This window comes from Triticum aestivum, chromosome 3B, assembly GCF_018294505.1.
Source record: "Triticum aestivum cultivar Chinese Spring chromosome 3B, IWGSC CS RefSeq v2.1, whole genome shotgun sequence".
NCBI lineage: Eukaryota > Viridiplantae > Streptophyta > Magnoliopsida > Poales > Poaceae > Triticum > Triticum aestivum.
In genome coordinates, this window is record NC_057801.1 from 608,920,287 (window position 1) to 608,945,727 (window position 25,441).

At 49.4% G+C, this 25,441-nt stretch overlaps 1 long non-coding RNA gene across 1 annotated transcript; it reads right to left on the bottom strand.

Moving 5' to 3' along the window:
• Positions 1 to 9,915: 9,915 nt before the first annotated feature.
• Positions 9,916 to 11,225, bottom strand: LOC123065856 (uncharacterized). Its single transcript, XR_006431154.1, has 3 exons — positions 11,003 to 11,225; positions 10,690 to 10,734; positions 9,916 to 10,300 (listed from the first exon to the last, which is right to left on the bottom strand). It is a non-coding gene; the product is annotated as an uncharacterized lncRNA (long non-coding RNA).
• Positions 11,226 to 25,441: the final 14,216 nt, after the last annotated feature.

The window sequence follows — 25,441 nt, forward strand, 5'->3', positions numbered from 1 at the left end:
GCCGCCGCCTCCTGTCCCGAGGCCGCCGCCGCCGCCGCACCGCTTCCGCTCCCTCCCATCCCCACCCGCGCCGCCCACCCCCCCCCCCAACCCGCGCCGCTCCCTCTCCCTCTCTGTAACTCGCGCCGCGCCCCAACCCGATCACCGCCGCCATCATGAGCTCCTCCTCCTCTACAGTCTCCAACCCGTTCGCCGGTCCCGACGTCACCCTCGTCCGCGACCTCAACATCCATGAGCGCGTCCCGGTCAAGCTTGACCACACCACCGCCTCCTACTCCGCGTGGAAGCGGTACTTTTCGCTCGTGTTCCGTGAGTACCTCCTTCACGGCCACGTGGACGGCACCGTGGACTCCGCGCTCATGATCCATGACGAGGAGTGGATGATCCTCGACGCCACCATCATTCGCTGGTTCTACCTCACCATCTCTAGCGACATCTTCCACACCGTGGTGAACGACGAGGACGACGCCCATGCGGTCTGGACCAAGCTCAACGGCCTCTTCACCGACAATCGGCTACAGCGCAAGGTCCTCCTCTATGGTGAGTTTTACGGGGTGCCAGCAACTTGACTCGTCCATCGATGATTTTTGCATGCGTCTCAAGAAGCTCGCCGATGAGCTCCGTGATCTGGGGGAGAAGATCGGCGACGAGCTCCTCATCAGCACCCTCTCCGGCGGCCTCAACGAGGACTTCGGGAACGCCGCCTCCAACCTCACCCTCATCCCGGAGCCCACCTTTGGCAAGGTGGTCGCGTACCTCAAGCTGGAGGAACGCCGGATGCGGGCGGCCAGGACGCGCGCCACCCACACCGCCCTCGTTGCCGGCACACGTGGGGGTTCGGCCCCACCACCGTCTCGCCCGACGCCGCCCCCGCAGGCGGCGCCCGCCTTCCCGCCGGGCTTCCCGCCCGCCCCACCCGTCCCCTTTCCGCCGCCCCAGCCGGCGGGCAATGGGGAGGCCGTCGCGGCGGCCGCCGGGGTGGCCGCAAGCAGGGAGGCGGCGGCGGCGGTGCTCAGGGAGGAGCGCCACGCCAGCAGCAGCCGGCTCCTCAGCCGGCGGCCCCGTGGTACGCCGGTCAGAACCCGTGGACCGGCGTCGTCCACGCCTATTCTATGCCAGTTCCACGGGCTCCTACTCCGGGTCTTCTCGGCACTCGGCCTCCGTCACACCAGGCGTATTACGCCGCGCCGCAGCCCTATGCGGCACCCTACGGGCAGCAGCCGCCGCTGCTGCCCCTGACGTCTGCGCCGTCTCTTCCGCCGGCGCCATGGGACCCGGCTCTCCTGGCGGCTCTCCACACCGCCCCTTCCCCGTCCAGCTACACCGGCGGCGGCGATTGGTACATGGACAGTGGCGCCACCGCTCATATGGCGGCGTACCCCGGTAACCTCCATACTGCCCACCCTGTCCACACCTCCAACCGCATCACCGTCGGTGACGGTTCTTCTCTTCCTATCACCCATATTGGACATACATATTTTCCATCTAACTCCACCCCTATATCCATGTCTAATATTCTTGTTTCTCCTGATCTTATTAAAAATCTTGTTTCCGTCCGTTCTCTTACACGTGAAAATCCGGTGACCGTTGGATTTGACGACTGTGGTTTTTCTGTTAAGGACGCTCGCACGCGGATGGTGCTCCACCGATGTGACAGCCCCGACGAGCTCTACCCGGTTCACTCCGCCGCCTCCACCACTTCCGCCGCCCCTGTCGCTCTCGCCACCGGAGTGGATCTCTGGCACGCTCGCTTGGGTTATCCTAATCATGCCACCCTTCGCCACATACTTCGGAGTTTTTCTTTCACGTGTAATAGGAACGAGGATCACTCGTGTCATGCATGTCGTCTTGGCAAACATGCTCGTCTTCCGTTTAGGGCTTCTTCCTTTGTTGCATCGTACCCGTTTGAGTTGATTCATAGTGATGTTTGGACATCTCCTGTTGCAAGTAATACGGGCTTTCTTTATTACCTTGTCATCCTTGACGATTTTTCGCATTATGTGTGGACCTTCCCGTTGCGCCGCAAGTCGGACGTTATCTCCACTCTTGTCAGTTTCTACTCTTATGTCCGCACGCAGTTTGGCCGGCCCATTCTTGCGTTGCAGACAGACAACGGGAAGGAATTTGACAACACTGCTGTCCGCGATCTTCTCGCCACACATGGCACGGTTTTTCGTCTCACTTGCCCGTACACCTCGCAGCAGAATGGTCGTGCTGAGCGCATCCTTCGCACTCTTAATGACTGCGTTCGGACTCTTCTCTTTCACGCCAATGTGCCTCCGCGCTTTTGGCCTGACGCTCTAGCCACCGCTTCCCTCCTCATAAACATCCGTCCATGTCGTACTCGCGGGAACTTTACACCTCACCACCTTCTCTTCGGTGCACCCCCCTCTTATGAAGGGCTTCGCATTTTCGGCTGCCTGTGCTACCCTAGCATCGCTGCCACTGCGCCTCATAAGCTCGCACCCCGCTCCGTCGCCTGCATCTTTCTCGGCTACCCACCTAACACTAAGGGCTACCGCTGCTACGATCCAGTCTCTCACCGTGTTTTCACCTCCCGACACGTTTACTTTGATGAGATGGTCTTCCCGTTTCAGCAGCAGGCACCCCTCGTCGTCTCGTCACCGCCGGCCACCGGCGGCCCATCGACGACCACGTCAGGTGGACGAGCACGCCTGGTTCGTGGACCGCCTCCGGGCTTTGGCGGTCCACGGGCCCTACTACCGGCGCCCTCCACGGCTGGCCCTGCCGTTGCGGCCGGCGCCCCGCCTTCACCCGCCGCCCCCGACTCGGGCGCCGCGGGGTCGGGCGCCTCCTCCGCCGCCCCGACGCCGGCCGCCTCGCCGGCCGCCTCGATGGCCTCGCCGCCGGCCGCCTCGCCGGCCTCGTCGCTGGCCGCCTCGCCGGCCCTGTCGCCGGCCGCCTCGCCGGCTCTATCGCCGGCCGTGACGCCGGCCACCTCGCCGGCCTCCTCGCCGGCCACCTCACCGGCCGCCTCGCCGACACCGGTGGCCCCGTCCGGTCCTGTCACCCGTGCTCGCGCCGGCATTCACTGCCCGAGCCTCCTCTACTCGCGTGACGAGTACGTCCTCGCCGCCTCTGCCGCGGAGCTGTCACCCATTCCTGCCTCCGCCCGCGCCACCCTCCGTGATCCTCACTGGCTTGCGGCGATGCAGGAAGAGTTCGACGCTCTCCAACGGAACCGCACCTGGACTCTGGTTCCCCGGCCTCCTCGCGCCAACGTCATCACCGGCAAGTGGGTCTTCCGTCATAAGACCCGCTCAGACGGTTCACTTGAGCGCTACAAGGCTCGCTGGGTGGTCCGCGGTTTCCGCCAGCGCGCTGGAGTTGATTTCACGGAGACGTTCGCCCCGGTTGTCAAACCGGGCACGATCCGCACTGTCCTCCAGCTCGCCATTTCTCGCGGCTGGCCCGTTCACCAGATGGATATCTCCAACGCCTTCCTCCACGGCCATCTTGAGGAGCAGGTGTTTTGTGAGCAACCCACCGGTTTCGTCGACGCCTCATTCCCCGGCCATGTGTGCCTGCTGTCGCGCTCTCTTTACGGGCTCAAGCAGGCACCCCGCGCCTGGTACCAGCGGATCGCCGGGTTTCTTCAGACACTGGGCTTCAGTGTCACTCGCTCGGACGCCTCACTGTTTGTCTATCGCCACGGTGACACGACTGCATATTTGCTGCTTTACATCGATGACATCATCCTGACAGCCTCCTCCGCAGCCGTTCTTCAGCAGATTACTCTCCGGCTGCGTGACGAGTTCGCTATCAAGGACCTGGGTGCTCTCCATTATTTCCTTGGCATTGAGGTCGTTCAGCGTCCGGACGGTTTCTTTCTTCATCAACAGAAGTATGCCCATGAGCTTCTTGAGCGCGCTGGCATGCTCAACTGCCATCCGGTTGCTACTCCTGTTGACACGAAGGCCAAGGTTTCTGCTCTTGCGGGTTCGCCTGCGTCGGATGCTCCGTTCTACCGGTCTATTGTCGGCGCCCTACAGTACTTGACTCTCACCAGACCGGATCTTCAGTATGCTGTCCAGCAAGTGTGTCTCCACATGCACGCCCCTCGTGACTCTCACTGGACTCTCGTGAAGCGGATCCTTCGCTACATCCGCAGCATGATGTCCCTTGGGTTGACACTCACGACGTCCACTTCTCTGGAGATGGTGGCTTACTCCGATGCAGACTGGGCCGGCTGCCCCGACACTCGTCGGTCCACCTCTGGCTACTGCGTCTACCTCGGTCCTTCCCTCGTCTCGTGGTCGTCCAAGCGACAACCCACGGTTTCGCTCTCTAGCGCGGAGGCTGAGTACCGAGCTGTGGCCAACGCTGTCGCCGAGTGCACCTGGCTTCGACAGTTACTTCAGGAGCTACATCACGATGTCTCCCAGGCTACGGTTGTCTACTGCGACAACGTCTCTGCGGTGTACCTCTCCGCCAACCCCGTTCATCATCGCCGGACGAAACACATCGAGCTGGACATTCACTTTGTGCGCGAGCAGGTGGCTCTTGGACGCATGCGGGTTCTCCATGTGCCGACTGCTCAGCAGTTCGCTGATGTGATGACGAAGGGACTGCCGACTTCCATCTTTGAGGAGTTTCGTTCCAGTCTCTGCGTCACTGGCGCCGCTTCGACTGCGGGGGGGTGTTGAGTATATTGTGTACGTGTATATGTGTGCGTAGGGCCCACCTCCTGTTTTCCTTGTATAGTTGAGGTTGTGGCCCACCTCTGTACTTATATATACGTGCCTGGTGCACCGATCAATACATCGCGATTGCACAGCCATAACTTGTCCTTCTACACCCTGATTAAGGGCGTCTCCAGCCGTTCGGCCCCCCAAAGGTGTTTTTTGGCGAAAATAGCGCCTCTTGAGGTGAAGCCGGCGGAAATTTCAGCGTGGGGGAATTCGGTTCCCAGCCGCGACCAAAACGACATCGGCCAAAAATAGAAAATTAAAATGGAAGTCGACGAAATTTAGGCAATTTCATTAATATTTTAGGCGAATTTACATAGATTAAAACATTAAAAAAAACTACTCTACTTGTTCATGTCGAGGAGTTTGTAGAAGGCGGTGTAGTCGTCGTCGTCGCTCGGCGGCCCGTCCTTGCTGCAGCCCTGCCCTGGATCGCCGTTGCGGACCGGCTGGCTCGGCGCAGCGACCTCGTCGTCGCTGTCAGAGAGCACGACGATGTCGCCCTCGTTGCGGCCGCGGCGCCACGCGGCGATTTCTTTCAGGGCGCGGCGCTGGCACTCCATCTCCGCCCTCACCTAGTCTTGGTGCGACCATAGGAGCCCACTCTCCAGGTCGACGACCATGGGCTCGTGCTCCTGAGGAGCGCCACCGGCTCCTTCTTCGGCTTGACCAGGCAGGAGGGGGGAGGGGAAGGGATGCGGCCGCCCTCGTTGATTACGAGGGTGCCGCCGGGGGTCCATCGACGGGGCGGCGTCTCCTGCGGCTCGGGCTTGACAGGGAGGAGCGGTGTCGACTTGGAGGACTGGGAGCCCGAGGACGACTAGGACGGTGTGTCCATGTGCCTCGGCGTCCAGGAGCTTTCGCGGCGGCGAGAGAAGGAGGGCGCCGGGTACTCCAGCGGCGCCCCATTGTCGCCCTCGATGTGCGCGAGCACGACGGCGAGAGTCTGCCATGGTACGCCCCACCATTGACGGCGACCCTCTGCGTTGTGCGGCCCCCTGGCGTAGGGGCGCCGTTGGTGGACGCCAGCTGCTCGGCGCGACGCTGATCGAAGTAGGCGGTCCGGAGCGCGTGGTTGTCCGCCGCGTATCGCGACTGCTGGTTCGCTTGCTCCGGCATGTTCGCTCGAATCGCCGCGATCTCGGCGCCGCGTTCTGCGCCGGAGGCACCGGAGGCATGGGGACGCCGCCTGCACTCAGCCGTCATGCGCCGGGCACGCGCATGTTGGGCGGCATCGGGTAGTTGGCCTCCTGCAACAGGCAGCCATGGCGAGTGCTTTGAGGACGGTGAAGGAGAGAGGGCGCGATAAAGGTGGTCGGCACTGGAGGCAGGCGAGAGAGAGATTGTTGTGACGAGTGTGCGACGAGTGGAGACGAAGGTCGGCTTTTATAGCGGCGAGGAGGCGGCAGCAGTGTGGACGCGTGGCGGGACAGGGCGGGACGCGCGACGGCTAGCCATCACTGTACCGCCCGTGATCAATGGAAGGCTGACCGGCGGTAGCTCGCACGGGAACCAAGGCGAGGCGATGAGGACGACGAAGCTAGCTAGTCGCTGACTCCGCAGGCCCACAGGGTGGGGATGTTTTGGCGCCATTTTTCTTCCCCGGCGCCCCAGTCAGCCCCAGCATGCTGGGTTTGGCCTAGCTCCGCGACGCTAATTTTAACCAAACCGACGAATATTGGGGTCTTGAGACGCGACTGGGCGATTTTTTTTAGCACCGGCCGATAAAAAAGTGTCCCGTGGATTGTTGGGGGCCGGGTGGAGATGCTCTAAACAGCTCTATTTTAACACCACCGTGTGTCAAAGCAAAGGAGATAAAGAGGCAGTGCACATTCTGTGCAGTTCACATCACGCCACATCATGGTAATAACTTACTGGACCGCCGGTGATGGATGTACTAGTGGTACGCGGTCGGTGATGAACGAGTAAACTCGCTGTCCCTGTCAATCTGCCACAGTGATGCCGTGCCCACGCTGAAAGCACCACGGCCTACTTTTGCACCGTCGTGTTGATGTGTTGCTTGTCACTCTGCAACTTGGGTACTACTATTTCCGTAGAGGGCCGTAATTACCAACTTACTTTGCTCATTAAAGCATCTTCAACAGCCGTGCTAAACTAGCGTCGCGCCGTAAATTAGTCGGTTTTAATGCGCGCGCAACGCAGCGGGTCGCTCCAGCAGGCGCGCAAAAACGGCACGCGCGCTATAACGAGTTGGGCGCGCTGTCGGAAACGCCATCCCGCGCGGTGTATTTCGGGCGCCTGCTACAGCGCGCGGCACACTCGACCGCTCGCGCCGCACTCTCTCCTCTCCTCCTCCTACGCCCCGCGCGCGCCGGCGCCGACGCCCTGCCACCCATGGACGCGCACACCGGCACCCCGCTCACCCCGCTGTACAGCCGCGACCCCCTGCCGCCGCCGCCGCCGCCGGAAACCCTAGCGCGGGGAGCGTTGGCGTCGCCATCGCCGGAGCTCCGCCGAGCGCCGGCCTCGCGCGCAGCCTCTTCTTGCCGTCGCGGATGACCACGGCGACGGGTGGCATCGCGCCGGCGCCGTCCCGTGCCACCGCCGCACCGTCGAAGCTCCCCAATGCGGCGCGGTCGAAGAAGGGCAAAACTTCGGTGAAGAAAAACAAGGCGGCGGACGGCTCCGGCGGCACGAAGGGGAAAGAAGCTTGCAGGGCGTTCGGCGGCCGCGGCGGCTACCGAAGGAGGATAGGGAGGATAGGCACGCGATGCGATGCGTGATGAGGATAGGGAGGAAAATTCATCTTCGGAGGCGAAAGAATCGTCTTCGGAAGATGAGGACGAAGACGAGGAAGATGTTTGATGTGTCTTCCATTTATGTCTTGAACTTTAGTTTGCATTTTGAATTTGGTTGGATGAACTTGTGGGCATGAACTTGGTTGGAAAATGTTTGTGACAAATTTTACATGTTCATTGCATTTTGATAATTATTTCAAACTCATTTTGTAGCTAAGTCGCGCGCGCCCGACGAGTCGCGCGTGCTGTATTTTTGCGCGCTGCTGAAGCGGCGCGCGCGCTGCATTATAGCGCGGCTGCTGGAGCCAGCGCTCGCGGCCGCGCTAAACCAGCCGAAGCGCGCGCGGCAAACAGGTTTTTTGCGCGCGGCGCGCCGCGGCTGTTGGAGATGCTCTTACAAAGCCTTTTTAGTGCCGTGTTACTAATTTTCCTTTCTTTTGCGAGGGAGTGCTGTGGTACTACTACGAAGCACGAAGCTTGCTGGAGCTTCAGGCTTTCGACCGTCTCTTCAGACTTTCGTCCGCTGCCAGTCTTACTGTCAAACTATCTCCTTCCAGTTAATTAAGCTCCGCGTGTGCTTCACCACTGTGTCTGCGTGCATGCCTTTCTTCCTGCTCTGTTCTCTCGGATGTGATGTCTCAAAGTTAAAGTCTCGCACTGACTAATCACTGACCGGCACTGCCACTGCACCATCGAAGACCTCCCGGCCCGAGAGCGAGCCTACGCAGTAAATGCCCGATATGTGTAGCTGCAGCTTGCAGCTGCAGCCCCTTTTGTCAGGCTTGCATAGATGCATGTAGGATAGGAAGCTGCTGCTGTGATCTGCGCTGCGGCTTCTTCAATAAAAACTTCACACACTGGGCGCTGCAGTGCTTGCCATTGCCCCGTTGAATCTCCCGATCCAGTGGAGTGAGTCATATGCTTCTGGTAGTTGGCAGCTCACTCGATCGACCGATCTTCGCAGCAAGCGTATAGAAAAATAACGGCAGGGGTCGCAGGGCATGCCATGCCTGTTAATGGAGCAAGCGGCCATACGGTAAGCTCAGCGTTTCCAACCATCTGCGGCGCGTCGGAGCTGTAAATCGGGAGACAGATCGCGGTGTGCCCATCACCGTGGATCGATTGTGAGTTCTGTCGCTTCTGACGACGGGGGCCGTACCCCGAAGCTTCTTGCGACAGTAACACACGACGAAGAAGATATGCCGACGGATCGATCGACCGGTTCAGGAAGAGTGCACTGTTCACCCGCCCTGTGCATGCACGTCCATGTTGACTCGAGAACCGCTCCAACTGAAGAATCGGGCGCGAGTTGTGCGTCCCGTACGCGCTTGCGTGTTAGATTCAGGTGGTGCAGTGCAGTAGGAAGGGCCAACGACCGTCGAGATGCTTGGCCAATTTAACGCACGACTGTTCTCGGGTAGTCGAGAGGGACGTAGAGCCTGTTCAAAATGTACGAATTACATCAAACTTTTCCTCCAAAACTATCTTGAAATTTCAGCTGATTTAATCTGGACGTACTGCCCAAATTAACCCTTGCAGTTAGTTATTAAGGCGACGATGCTGGGAAAAAGGAACAAACATTCGGGCATCCAAGCCTGAGCCATCCACGGCCTCCCCCACACGGCTGCAAGTTTCAACGGCTGTTCTCTCACAGTCGCATGGTGTGAAGGCAGTGGTTGATGCCAATCATGCTGTGGTGTTGTTATCCGGCAACATTTGCAAAGGTGATGGCGAGCTAACTAATGTCGATGCGTGCAGAAATGGGGCCTCGATCGGGACCCTGCGCTGCATGAAGACAAACGGACGAATGCAGCGGCGCTACATCTGTAAGAGCCGTTTGAGGGGGTATCCCATGTTCTCGTGGACGGGAAGACAATTCAGAATCATCTGGCCATAATCTGTCCTTGCCTCCCTCCCTGATCCCCGGCGATCTTTGGGATGCCAATGGGGAACCACTTCACGTGCCAGGTGAGCTCCTGCTCAATCCACCCTCGTTTTCGTGAACAAACTTGACACTCTGTTTGGATGTAGACATTGGGAGGCTTGGCATTGAATTGAGCCAATGCCAAATCACACAGGACATTGATATTGATATTGAATGTGAATTCTGGTGTTTGGATGACAAGTAATTGGCACTTGGCATTTGGAGGAGTGGCTCAATTCCATGGCTTGTTTGGATGGTCATAAGTTGCATTGAAATTGCTCATTTGTTACAGGATCTACATTGTACTTTGTTGTATTGATTGAAACTAAATTGTACACAACAAATGAATATATTTGTGAATGATTATATGTAAAAAAAATTAAAAACAGCAACAACACTTATACATGTAGTAGCAGCACAATACGACAAAACTTAACATACGTAGCAGCAGCAGCACTTGTACAACATCACTTTTTTGTGGGAACAACATCACTTTTATAGCAGCATCACTTGCACAAGAGCATCACAAAACAACACCAACAGTAGCATTTGACATCAATAAAAGTGAGTCCCATACATGTAGCAACAGCTGGTTACAATTACATCAAGTTGATGACACCAAGTTCAAAATAAATGTTTTAACCATCGTAAAGACAGGAATTAGGACCACTTGTTCTTAACTGCTACTCCCTCCGTCCGAAAATACTTGTCATCAAAATGGATAAAAAGGGATGCATCTAGAACTAAAATACATCTAGATACATCTCCTTTTATTCATTTTGATGACAAGTATTTCCGGACGGAGGGAGTACATTGCAGCGAACAAGCATATATAATATCCAAAAGGCACCAATCAAGCACCGTTCTTCTCATTCAACATCAATAGCCAATCCTTCCTCAAGATAATCCTGAAAAGAACCGATTCAAAGTAGAGTTATATCAAGATAATCATTTTCCTCTTTCTCTTGTTGTTCTCTTCAGTTATTTAAGAAACCAATTTGCTTCATCCGACATTATGGAAGTACGTAATAATTAAGTAATTAGGCATCCATCACTTGTACAACATATCAATCAAGAAACTGTACATTCAATCAAACAGCCAATTCAGATCAACAACACATGCCTATCTCAGGTGAACATTAGACTGCCCTTTCAGATCAACAACTCATGCCTATCTCGGACTAATTCATACAAACATGGCAAGAAAAATTCAAAACAACATGGCATATATTATACCTATCTCACGTGAAAATTGGACTACTAATCCAGATCTACATCACAAGTGAAGAGCACGTACCCTGAATCGGGTCGCTGATGGGGATCCATCCACCCACCAAGTGACCTGCAAAAGAGACAAGAAAATTTCGGATTAGAGGAGGGGAGGAAGGGGTGGCGGGGGGGGGGGGGGGGGGGGGGGGGGCGCTCGCCATGGCAGGCACGAGGCAGCCGCCACCGCTGCCGGGTGGGACCTCCTCGGTCGCCATGACGGGGAAGACAGGGGACAGGAGGGCGCTTTCCATGGCAGGCAAGAAGCAGCCTTGGTATGGATCGATTTTTGTAGCGAGAAGAGAGGAGGACGAGGGATTAGAGGAGGAGGGAGAAGGCATCACCTGCGCCGCCATCTTCTGAGTCGCGCCGCTTCTCCTCTCCAGCGCCTGTTCCTTTTCCTCGAGCGAGACGAAGCGGTAAGTGAGGCGGGGACCTTGCGCGCTACCGAATACCAAGGAAAACCGAGCGGTGAGGCTCTGAATTGGAGAAGGGGAGGCGCGCGTGTTGCACGGACGGGCCAATATCTGGGTCCATTTCCAAGTCTGAATACCAAGACCATGTGAACAATGGCATTCGGGTCCAACCAATGCCAATATCTAATTCGGAGGCCCAATGTCTACATCCGAACGAGGTGTTGATCGATCCAATATTTTCAAGCTCCGTTGATATCTATTTATCCCCGGAGGTAACTGCGTCAGTGTCAGCGAGATGCCAAAATGGCGCGTGAGTTAGTGGGAGTGCTCAAACTTTGCGTATTCGCAAAAAAATGTTAGTGGGGGTGCCTGATGGTAGGTAATATTATGAGAACCGAAAATCCTCTTTAGTTCACACATGGGACTCTGGATCCCAATTGTGCTGGCACTTTTTTTTCCCGAAGAAGAAATGGAAATGCTGCCTTATCAACTTCTGGCAATATATTTTTCTAGTTTTTGGACTAGCCGCGAAGGAATAAACCAACTAGCAAGCTCGTGCTTCGATCTAATTCACATTTTGGTTGCAAAAATTTCTTTCGCAATTCCTCACATGAGGACTCTGGAGATACGAGGTCCCCACCTACACAACCAAAGTTGATAAAACTCCAAAAATAGATTTTTCTTTTGACTCAATCATCATCTTCTCCTTAGCATTTGGGGAAAGACAAGAAAATTTGGGGGTAGGAAACATTATGTTGAATTTCTCGTATTCTTGTGATTGGTTTAGTAGATGTTTTTCTTTTATGGTTCATATTGTGGGTTGGGTTTATCTCTATAGAAACATAGGGGCCTGATTGTAAAATTAATTGTAGGGACTATGTTGTAAACATGAAAAGGTAGGAGCTTAGTGGGTCCGTAACCTATTATTATCTGATTAGAGCGGAAAGGACCCATGGAATTTTTACTCTTATAACGTGAATTGAATCTATTCGATTCACTCTTATGAAGCAAATATATAAGTTCTTAAAAAGCCAAGTTTTTTCTACAAATAAATATACATCTACTCTAACTCCAAGTATTTGTAAACTTCCACTCAATAATACAGTTACTTGCAGGCTACACAAAAGACAAAATCTAGACCAAATACAACAGCAATAGAAAAAAAACATATCAATCTATGTGTTTTTTGTATATTACACTAGAACTAGATATTCATGAAATTTTGTACGTATATATTGCACATTTATACTTGATTATTGAGAACATATTTTTGATGAAAACATGTGTTGGACAAATTATTCAAAACGAACACATTCACTTCCAATTAAATAAGAAATACATGCCTACAGAAGTGAGAAAACATGTGCTTATTATTTGCACTAGGCTACGATTGATGACATGTCTCATCTATGCGACATCCCAATATTCACTCCCATGCCTATGTTTTCCATAACTGTTTGCTATCTTTGAGATAATTAGTACTTGATAATTGTTGGTTATCTTGTTGCTTTCAATTACATTTTTGTAACCTGCAACAACGGAATCACTCTTATTATCATTGCTCTTAATAAATTCATTTGATCAAGTACTTGTGGTCAAGCGGGATTGAATTGTCAACTCAACTATTGTAGATTGTCAATATTCTTTCTCCTCCACCATGTCGAATATAAATTAGGGTTGTAATCAGGGGCGGAGCCAGGAAGTTTTGCCAATGGGTTCACTAAGAATTGGGGAATGAACTTTCTATTGTTTGTAGTGGCAGAGGCTGCTAATAAATACAGGCTCTCCCAAAATCCTTCACAACTTATCCAAGGTTGATAGACCGAAGTAAAAATAGTAAGTTTATTTGCCTTGCACCATTACTTTAGCAAGAGCGGTAATTCCATTAGGACCAACACCATGTCGTTTATCTGAATCAAAATCATCTGGATAAAAACTCAGATAGCTTCAGTAAGCTCCTCAACACATAACTAAGGTTCTTTTTGCAATCAGATAATTAAGGTTGGATAAGATTTGTACAAGAGGGACAGGATATGCTATTGACGGTACTAATATTTTGAATAGCAATTGTCGACTTGCCCCTGCCGGTTGCCAGCGTGAGGGCGGTGAGAGAGATGATACCAATATTTTGTATGTCAGCTTGCCGCTACCATCTGCCAGCATGAGTGTGATGAAAGAGACAAGAGTATTCAGATTTATTTTCCATTCAAAAAAGATTTATTTGCTTCTGTCCATTATGGTGGTGAAGCAACTCGATCCAAAGATCATGCGGCTAGTCTGCTGCAAGCTACCAAATTGATTTATTTTATTTGGGCATGCGATCATGCGGCTAGTCTGCTTCAAGCTACCAAATTGATATATTTTATTTGAGCATGCACAACTTGCATTGAATACATGGACTAAAATGGCTTTTTGTCCAGTGCAGCTAGCCACTCAATGGGTTCAACCATGATTTTTTGTTGGGTTCAGGCAGCGAGAACATGTAAAGCGCTACTTTATAAGCTAAATTTTGTTGGTGTCATCTGCATCCAATGCTTCTAGGCTAGCTACGCCCCTGGAGAGGAGGCTAGGAGGCCGTGTGCCAATCAAGTTATTATCCATTCACCTGTCATGCAACACGTCTACATGTATGAATATTTTTTGCAGAATTCAAGATCCTGAATATCCATTCTTCCTTTATAATATATATACACCATCAAATTCAACTCATGCAGCCTGCCCTGTCTGTGTCTTGCTTGATAGGATTCCGTTTAATTAGCCTTCATGATAATCTTTGGCCTTGGTAAGTGTATTTTTGATTAAAGTGCTTAATTGTTGGCGTTTCAACGGGTCAGGCTAAAACAAAAGCCATGAAGGAGGCCCCTCTCCCCCTTCAGTGCAGGAGATCCGGCTGCTGGAGAAGGAGCTCTAGGGACTGATCGCTAGTCAAGCGAAGGCGTTTGACCCGTGAAATCCCTCAAGTGTGACCTGCGAACGAGGATGCAAAAAGAAACGCGGGCACACGTACCTCCTCGGGGCGACGAGCTTCTGGTGCGTAGGTGGGGCGAGGCGTCCAACGAGCTTCGGTGTGTAGGTGGGGTGAGCTGGCGTCCTGGGCTTGGTGAAGTGATCTGTCGGCATCCTTCTGCTCCTTTCTGGTCTCGAGTGTCTGGGTTCATCAGAAAGTAACGGGCAAGCTTAAAACATGCACCTTTTTTTACATCAATGTAAACGAGCAGGTAGCTGTACTAGATAATGTCAAAATCACCGATGGTTCGTTGACAGTGGTTCGTGCATTATTGTTAGGGGTATGCGGAGCCAGGAAGTTTTGCCCTTCACGACTTATCCAAGGTGGGGGCCAATGCCCCCCCCCCCACCCCGACATAATCGTCAGATTTGCATCACAGGGGGAATGTCCATGTGTAGTGGGTGTGATCATCCATGACAACCAAGTAGTAGCAAAAACCGGAGTTGCTAATGACAGGGGAGAACCAAACATCACAGTGCAATAGCTGAAATGGAAAAGCGAAAACAAAGATCGAGGAGCTAAATGGCAGCCTCACGTGCTCACCTCCCCGTCGGTGAAGGCGCTGCATCCAACTCCCTCATCCGCTGATGGAAGTTAGAGATGTACTCACCTACGACCTTTGTCAATGTTGGCGTCACACTTCCATGGTAGCCTCCTGGGTGAGCCGCGGGCCTCCACAGCATGATGTGGGCCGAAACTGAACGTCGAACAATAGTTCCCCATAAACCCTTGTTCAGTAGTCGATCAACCCCTAGGGGATTCAATCCATCGAGGGGTTGGGTGATCCTTGCGCCGTCACCAAACTCCTGCAGAGATTTAAACCTCTAATATCTCGTTGGCAGCCCCAAAAAAACATCATGGAATCAGAGGTATCAAAAGCAATCTTTTTCATGAATACGCAAGCTGTATACCTTTTCATTGATAGAAGGAGCAGGGGTGGAGCCAGGAAGTTTTGCCAATGAGTTCACTAAGAATTTGGGAATGAACTAACTATTGTCTCTAGTGGCAGAGGCTGCTTAGAAATCTAGGCTCTCCCAGAATCCTTCACAACTTATCCAAGGTGGGGGCCAATGCCCTCCCCCCACCCCGACAATATATACATATCGCTACCTCAGATTATTTTTACAACCTCATACTAACACTCAAAGGACAACATAAGGAATCGAAATATCATACCACATATAATTTTTACATAAACTACATAATGTATAAATATCGGTTGAATGAAAACGTAAAATCCCTTTTCACACGTTTCAAATAAAGTTGTCAAACGCACGACTTTGTACTTTCATGGGCAGTTAGATTAGCTATTCCTTGTAAAAAAGAGAAATGACATGTTAATTTCTTAAGTTGTAAATAAGTACTATTAAGCGGAACATGTAGAGTCACCATCATTTCTAAGTTTCTTTGATCGATCTTTCATGTTCTTAAAAAGATCGGTCACATCATCGTCACTACTTACTAATGGTAAAAAACTTCCATCCTTTAGCAAATTAGAAAACCACTCTTGGATTAATTACCCATTTTATTATATATTTTATTGACAACAATTATATATCATTAGCATCGGTCAATTAATTCCATGGAGACCGGCAATATGAGCTTTACAGGTTGATAGACCAAAGTAAAAATAGTAATTTTATTTGCCTTGCACCATTAATTTAGCAAGATCGGTATTTCCATCAGGACCAACATCATGTCGTTTATCTGAATCAAAATCATCTGGATAAAACTCAGATAGCTTGAGTAAGCTCCTCAATACATAACTCTTCTCCCAATCCCAATCTTGCTTTATTAAGACTGTATTCTAGAATTCCCTTCAGATTAGTCGGAATATGACAACTAATTTAAACATGTTTCTATCTGATTAAAGGCTATGTGGGACCAATGTTGAGGATATCGCTTATTGTTAATGTCTCAGTCGGCTAAGGATTAGAGATTACTCAGAAATCAGCCGATTAATTGATTTTATCGGTCGACTATTAATCGGTCATTTTTGCAAATCCCATGTCCCCACCACTAAAATATGTTGTATTCAACACCAAAAGAATATTAGACAGAAGTGCTACCTAGATTCCTAGCCATTGAGTCCTCGTATAATCACAAATAAAATAGGACAACAGTACATATTGCATACCAAGGACTACAAAACGCAAATAAACATAGTTTTTACAAACATAGTGCTATGAATAGGCTCGATTTATCGGTAAATTCCCTATAACTCACTTGTCATAGCGATAAATCCCAAATGATAAACGGCGAAGATAGGCATAATCTTATCGGTCGACCCAAGAGTAGCGATAAATCAAACGATAAATCGCTGAATCAGATGATTTTTTGAACAATGTGTGGGACTAGCAGTAGCATATCATTTGTTTGCTTGCATATAAGGGTGGCTTTGAAGTACTTGCTTTATTATCCTATCTTTATATAATGATTGTTCTTTTTGCAATCAGATAATTAAGGTTGGATAAGATTTGTACAAGAGGGACAGAATATGCTATCGCTGGTACTAATATTTTGAATAGCAATTGTCGGCTTGCCGCTGCCGGTTGCCAGAGTGAGGGAGGTGAGAGAGATGATACCAATATTTTGTATGCCGGCGTCTCTACCATCTGCCAGCGTGAGGGCGATGAAAGAGACAAGAGTATTCAGATTTATTTTCCGTTCGCGAAAAAGATTTATTTGCTTCTATTCATTATGGTGGTGAAGTAGCTCGATCTAAAGATCATGCGGCTAGTCTACTGCAAGCTACCAAATTGATTTATTTTATTTGGGCATGCACAACTTGCACTAAATGCATGGAGTAAAAAGGCTTTTTTGTCCAGTGCAACTAGCCACTCAATGGGTTCAACCATGATTTTTTTGTTGGGTTCACGCATCGAGAACCTGTAAAGCGCTACTTTATCAGCTAAATTTTGTTGGTGTCATCTGCACCCAATGCTTCTATGCTAGCTACGCCCCTGGTTGTAATACTTCCCAACGATGACTCTTTTGGTCCTTGCACTAGAGTGGTATTAGGTAGCGGCGTGATTAGGCTCATGGGGCGCGAGGTTAACATATGAGATGGCTAGGGTTTTCAGGAGCCCAATTGTGATTTAGAAAACTCATGGGAATGTTATTCTCACATCCATCTGGTCTTATTTTCTGACTAATCACACTTGATTCCATGTAGACAACCAAACAGGATATTATAGACCTAACTCTCCAGAAGTAGACAACAAAACGGGATATTGTAGACCTAACTCTCCAGATATAGGCAATGAAACACCATCACATATATCATTGTAGTATGGCTCGCTATGACATGATTGCAACTCGAATCAATACAGCATGGCTAGATGAGGACTAGACTCCTAGGGTGCTGCAGGTGACTGACACATCTAGGGATTTGTTTAATTTAAATGATTTTCACCAAATTTTTGAAGGATTAGGACCCTTAAGAATATTTTCTTGAAATTGAACCTTTATGGCGTAGTTCATTAATTAAGCATAGGATAATTTTCCCGTTAATTAGCAAAAATCACGCAAAGACTAGTACAACAGCCCACAAATATATACAAGGCATTCTGACGACTTGACTACCTACGAGGACTCACATACACCACCGAAGAGAGGAAGTCCATCATGGTTGCCAGCAAACTGTCATCATCATACCTTATCCCTAAGCAAAGACACTGACTTGACTACGACAACCAACCAAGAGCCCTCATTGCGTTTGACACATGAGATCCATGTAAACCTATGCCAAGCAATCATCCAAAGGCAGCGAGGACTAGAAAGCTCCAACTTCGGTGACGGGTCTGCAGAACAGAAAAGTACATCTTGCACTAATAGTGCTAGATGTGTCCATTGGAGATTGCCAAACATAAAACCTACCTTTCATACGACATTGTTGCCACTAGTCACCTGTCAACACGCAGTTCCAACGTGACCGCTATACAACAAGAATACACAAAGGAAAAACACAGGGACATGTCAACGAAGGACATGTTGTGACCTGACTCTTCTTGCCACCATCATTGGTGCCACACGAGTTGAAACACCAATGACTTACATCATTAGACGAGCAGCTGCCGGCCTTGATGCCTTACACATGTAACTCAGGGGAGCGTGTAGGGTGGCCATAGTCTTCAAGACACCCCCTATGAGGGAATCAACGTGGGTATGACATCTTTGCCCGACCCTCCAATTAGGACCTTAATTAGGTTTTCACCCAAAGACATGCCCCTAGGGTGGAAAAGGTAGGAGATTCCACAATGACTGCCCCCGAGGAAGAATGGTGTGCGGGCGCCACCAACTGCCATGCAAGCCTTTGCTTGGAGCAACCAGCCTTCCAACCCCCATATAGGAACCACCAATCATATCTAGTTGCGACCATCCAGATGCAAAATCCCAACAACCATTGTTTCGCCGATCGAGAAGCCAACGCAATGAGAAGTCGGTGTGAAGAATCCTTGAGCATGGAGGAAGGGTCACCATCCCACCCTTTCTCCCCAAACAAAGTTATCAAACTGATCTCATGGGCCTATCGCAGCCAAAGCATCAACCGATTGCAGCTGGGCACTAGGATACAAAACCGTTGCATGGGTACCCTCATCGACATCACCGCCAAGTTGTCGCACAATCGACATAGAGTTGAGCCTCTCGCCACTGGGGATACACGTCGCAGCACTAGGGAATGCCGTCGCATTCATCACCCGGGATTAGCCCAATGATGTCATCCATCAGTGACAATGGGGGGTGAGGAGGTGGGAGGGGCCGGTGGCGGTGGTGGTTAGGGTTTGGTTGAGCCACCTAATACGTCTCCAATGTATATATAAGTTTTGATTATTCCATGCTATTATATTATCTGTTTTGGATGTTTAATAAGCATTTATATGATATTTTATATTATTTTTGGGACTAACATATTAACCGAGAGCCCAGTGCGAGTTTCTGTTTTTTTGCCTATTTTAGAGTTTCACAGAAAAGGAATACCAAACAAAGTCCAAACGGAATGAAACTTTTGCGATGATCTTTCTTGGACCAGAAGGAAACCAGAAGACTTGGAGATGAAGTCGGATACGCAGCGAGGCGGCCATGAGGCAAGAGGGCGCGCCCAGGGGGTAGAGCGCGCCCCCTACCTTGTGGGCCCCTCGAGGGTCCCCTGACCTAGTGATGCGTCTCCAACGTATCTATAATTTATAAAGTATTCATGCTGTTATTTTATCATTCTTGGGTGTTTTACAATCATTTTATAGCAACTTTATATCATTTTTTGGGACTAACCTATTGACCCAGTGCCCAGTGCAAGTTGCTATTTTTTGCTTGTTTTTTACATCGTAGGAAATCAATATCAAACGGAGTCCAAACACCGCGTAACTTTTTGGAGATTTTTATGGACCAGAAGGAACCCAATGGGCCTGAGCTGCACCTGGGGGTGCCCCGAGGGGGCACAACCCACCAAGGTGCGCCAGGGCCCCCTGGCGTGCCCTGGTGGGTTGTGCCCACCTCGGTGGCCTCCCGCACCCCCTCTTTGCACTATAAATTCTCAAATATTTCGAAACCATTCGGGGTAGCCCTAGATCAGAAGTTCCACCACCACAAGGCTCTGTAGCCACCGGAAACCAATCTAGACCTGTTCCGGCATCCTGCCGGAGGGGGGAATCATCTTCGGTGGCCATTTTCATCATCCCGGCGACCACCACGATGAGGAGGGAGTAGTCCACCCTCGGGGCAGAGGGTTTGTACCAGTAGCTATGTGTTTGATATCTCTCTCTCTCTCTCTCGTGATCTATATCATGGGCTTTGTTAATATAGTCGGATCATATGATGTTTCTCCCCTCTATACTCTTGTTATGATGAATTGAATCTTTACCCTTCAAAGTTTTGTCTTGTCGGATTGAATATTCAGAGATGAGAACACATGATATATGTCTTGCAATATGAATAATTGAGGTGACAATGAGGTATATTATTGATTCACTTGATATGTGTTATGGCATTCCCACTCGTAGATTCCCGCGGTGATATTGGGGTAATCTATGCATAGAGGTTGATGCACGTTTTTCTCCGACGGAAACTTTGGGGTCTCCTTGTAGTTCTTTGTGTGGACTGAGTATTATCAGTATGAATTTGCTTTGGTGTTATTCTAGTACGAACTCTTGATTAGATCGATCGGGAAGAATAGCTTGCGTTATTCTAGTACGAACACTAGGATAGGAAGATCGGAAAGAATAGCTATGAGGTGGTCTCATACCCTACAAACAATTTCTATATTTTGTTCTCTGCTAATAGGAACTTGGGAGTGATTCTTTGCTGCACTTTGAGGGATAATCATATGATCCAACTATGTTAGCATTGTTGAGAGGTTGCACTAGAGAAAGTACAGACCCTAGGCCTCCTTTTCAAGCATTGCAATACTGTTTTTGTGCCCGTTTACTAATTGCTACCTTGCTGTTTTTATTTATTCAGATTATAAATATATTTCTACCATCCATATGTTGGAAATATGCCATAGAGGCAATAATAAAAGTATTATTATTATATTTCCTTGTTCATGATAATTGTCTTTTATTCATGCTATAACTGTATTATCCGGAAATCGTAATACACGTGTGAATACATAGACCACAATATGTCCCTAGTGAGCCTCTAGTTGACTAGCTCGTTGTGATCAACAGATAGTCATGGTTTCCTGGATATGGACATTGGATGTCGTTGATAACGGGATCACATCATTAGGAGAATGATGTGATGGACAAGACCCAATCCTAAGACTAGCACAAAAGATCGTGTAGTTCATTTGCTAGAGCTTTGCCAATGTCAAGTATCTCTTCCTTTGACCATGAGATCGTGTAACTCCTGAATACCGTAGGAGTGCTTTGGGTGTATCAAACGTCACAACGTAACTGGGTGACTATAAAGGTGCACTACGGGTATCTCCGAAAGTATCTATTGTTTTATGCGGATCGAGACTGGGATTTGTCACTCCGTGTAAACGGAGAGGTATCTCTGGGCCCACTCGGTAGGACATCATCATATGCGCAATGTGACCAAGGAGTTGATCACAGGATGATGTGTTACGGAACGAGTAAAGTGACTTGCCGGTAACGAGATTGAACAAGGTATCGGTATACCTACGATCGAATCTCGGGCAAGTAAAATACCGCTAGACAAAGGGAATTGAATACGGGATTGATTAAGTCCTTGACATCGTGGTTCATCCGATGAGATCATCGTGGAACATGTGGGAGCCAACATGGGTATCCAGATCCCGCTGTTGGTTATTGACTGGAGAACGTCTCGGTCATGTCTGCATGTCTCCCGAACCCGTAGGGTCTACACACTTAAGGTTCGATGACGCTAGGGTTATAAAGGAAGCTTGTATGTGGTTACCGAATGTTGTTCGGAGTCCCGGATGAGATCCCGGACGTCACGAGGAGTTCCGGAATGGTCCGGAGGTAAAGATTTATATATAGGAAGTCCTGTTTCGGCCATCGGGACAAGTTTCGGGGTCATCGGTATTGTACCGAGACCACCAGAAGGGTCCCGGGGGCCCACCGGGTGGGGCCACCTGCCCCGGGGGGCCACATGGGCTGTAGGGGGTGCGCCTTGGCCTACATGGGCCAAGGGCACCAGCCCCAAGAGGCCCATGCGCCTAGGGAACCCTAGAGGGAAGAGTCCTCAAGGGGGAAGGCACCTCCGAGGTGCCTTGGGGAGGATGGACTCCTCCCCCTCCCCTTGGCCGCTGCACCAGATGCCATCTGGAGGCTGGCCGCCACCCCTTGGGGTGGGAAACCCTAAAGGGGGCGCAGCCCTCCCCTTCCCCTATATATATGAGGCCTAGGGGCTGCCCATAACACATGATTTGATCTCTCGTTGGTGCAGCCCTGCCCCTCTCCCTCCTCCTCTTCTCCCATGGTGCTTGGCGAAGCCCTGCGGGATTGCCACGCTCCTCCACCACCACCACGCCGTTGTGCTGCTGTTGGATGGAGTCTTCCTCAACCTCTCCCTCTCTCCTTGCTGGATCAAGGCGTGGGAGACGTCACCGGGCTGTACGTGTGTTGAACGCGGAGGTGCCGTCCGTTCGGCACTTGATCATCGGTGATCTGAATCACGACGAGTACGACTCCATCAACCCCGTTCACTTGAACGCTTCCGCTTAGCGATCTACAAGGGTATGTAGATGCACTCCCCTTTCTACTCGTTGCTGGTCTCTCCATAGATAGATCTTGGTGTTACGTAGGAAATTTTTTTGAATTTCTGCTACGTTCCCCAACAGTGGCATCATGAGCTAGGTCTATTGCGTAGATTCTTTGCACGAGTAGAACACAAAGTAGTTGTGGGCGTTGATGTTGTTCAATATGCTTACCGTTACTAGTCCAATCTTGTTTCGACGGTATTGTGGGATGAAGCGGCCCGGACCGACCTTACACGTACTCTTACGTGAGACAGGTTCCACCGATTGACATGCACTTGGTGCATAAGGTGGCTAGCGGGTGCCAGTCTCTCCCACTTGAGTCGGAACGGATTCGATGAAAAGGGTCCTTATGAAGGGTAAATAGCAATTGGCATATCACGTTGTGGTCTTGCGTAGGTAAGAAACGTTCTTGCTAGAAACCCATAGCAGCCACGTAAAACATGCAACAACAATTAGAGGACGTCTAACTTGTTTTTGCAGGGTATGCTATGTGATGTGATATGGCCAAGAAGAATGTGATGAATGATATGTGATGTATGAGATTGATCATGTTCTTGTAATAGGATTCACGACTTGCATGTCGATGAGTATGACAACCGGCAGGAGCCATAGGAGTTGTCTTTATTTATTGTATGACCTGCGTGTCATTGAAGAACGCCATGTAACTTACTTTACTTTATTGCTAAACGCGTTAGCCATAGAAGTAGAAGTAGTTGTTGGCGTGACAACTTCATGAAGACACGATGATGGAGATCATGATGATGGAGATCATGGTGTCATGCCGGTGACAAGATGATCATGGAGCCCCGAAGATGAAGATCAAAGGAGCTATATGATATTGGCCATATCATGTCACTACTCTATTTGATTGCATGTGATGTTTATCATGTTTATGCATCTTGTTTGCTTAGAACGACGGTAGTAAATAAGATGATCCCTTACAAAATTTCAAGAAGTGTTCTCCCCTAACTGTGCACCGTTGCTACAGTTCGTCGCTTCTAAGCACCACGTGATGATCGGGTGTGATGGATTCTTACGTTCACATACAACGGGTGTAAGACAGTTTTACACAGCGAAAACACTTAGGGTTAACTTGACGAGCCTAGCATGTGCAGACATGGCCTCGGAACACGGAGACCGAAAGGTTGAGCATGAGTCGTATAGTAGATACGATCAACATGAAGATGTTCACCGATGATGACTAGTCCGTCTCACGTGATGATCGGACACGGCCTAGTTTGACTTGGATCATGTAATCACTTAGATGACTAGAGGGATGTCTATCTGAGTGGGAGTTCATAAGATGAACTTAATTATCCTGAACATAGTCAAAAGACCTTTTGCAAATTATGTCGTAGCTCGCGCTTTAGTTCTACTGTTTTAGATATGTTCCTAGAGAAAATATAGTTGAAAGTTGACAGTAGCGATTATGCGGACACTAGAACGCTTATGTCCTTAATGCACTGCTCAGTGTGCTGAACCCCAAACGTCGTTTGTGGATGTTTCGAACATCGAACATACATGTTTTGATAACTATGTGATAGTTCAATGGTTTAAGTAGAGGCACCAAAGACGTTTTCGAAACGTCTCGGAACATATGAGATGTTTCGAGGGCTGAAATTGGGATTTCAGGCTCGTGCCCACGTCAAGAGGTATAAGACCTCCGACAATTTTCTTAGCCTACAAACTAAGGGAGAAAAGCTCAATCGTTGAGCTTGTGCTCAGATTGTCTGAGTGCAACAATCACTTGAATCAAGTGGGAGTTGATCTTCCAAATGAGATAGTGATGTTTCTCCAAAGTCATTACCACCGAGCTGCTAGAGCTTCATGATGAACTATAACATATCAGGGATAAAAAAATATGATCCTTGAGGTATTCACGATGTTTGACACCGCGAAAGTAGAAATCAAGAAGGAGCATCAATTGTTGATGGTTGGTGAAACCACTAGTTTCCAGAAGGGCAAGGGAACAAAGGGATACTTCATGAAACGGCAATTCAGCTGCTGCTCAAGTGAAGAAACCCAAGGTTGAACCCAAACCCGAGACTAAGTGCTTCTGTAATAAGGGGAACAACCACTGGAGCAGCATTACCCTAGATACTTGGTAGATGAGAAGGCTGGCAAGGTCGATAGAAGTATATTGGATATACATTATGTTAATGTGTACTTTACTAGTACTCCTAGTAGCACCAGGGTATTAGATACCGGTTCGGTTGCTAAGTGTTAGTAACTCGAAATAAAAAGCTACGAAATAAAAGGAGACTAGCTAAAGGTGAGCTGACGATATGTGTTGGAAGTGTTTCCAAGGTTGATGTGATCAAGCATCGCACGCTCCCTCTACCACCGAGATTGGTGTTTGCGTTGAGCATAGACATGATTGGATTATGTCTATCGCAATACGGTTATTCATTTAAGGATAATAATGGTTACTCTATTTATTTGAATAATACCTTCGATGGTCTTGCACCTAAATAAATGGTTTATTGAATCTCGATCGTAGTGATACACATTTTCATGCCAAAAGATATAAGATAGTAATGATAGTACCACTTACTTGTGGCACTGCCATGTAAGTCATAATGGTATAAAACGCATGAAGAAGCTCCATGTTGATGGATCTTTGGACTCACTCATTTTTGAAAAGTTTGAGACATGCGAACCATGTCTATTGGTATATATGCATGAAGAAGCTCCATGCAAATGGACCGTTCGGACTCACTTGATTTTGAATCACTTGAGATATGCAAATCATACCACATAGGCAAGATGACTGAAAAGCCTCGGTTTCAATAAGATGGAACAAGATAGCAACTTGTTGGAAGTAACACATTTTGATGTGTGCAGTCCAATGAGTGCTGAGGCATGCAGTGAATATCGTTATGTTCTTACTTCACAGATGATTCGAGTAGATGTTGAGAATATTTACTTGATGAAACACAAGTCTGAATTATTGAATGGTTCAAGTAATTTCAGAGTGAAGTAGCAGATCATTGTGACAAGAGGATAAAATGTCTATGATATGATCATAGAGATGAATATCTGAGTTACGAGTTTTGGCACACAATTAAGACATTGTGGAAATTGTTTCGCAATTAATACCGCCTGGAACACCATAATGTGATGGTGTGTCCGAACATCATAGTTGCACCCTATTGGATATGGTGCGTACCATGAT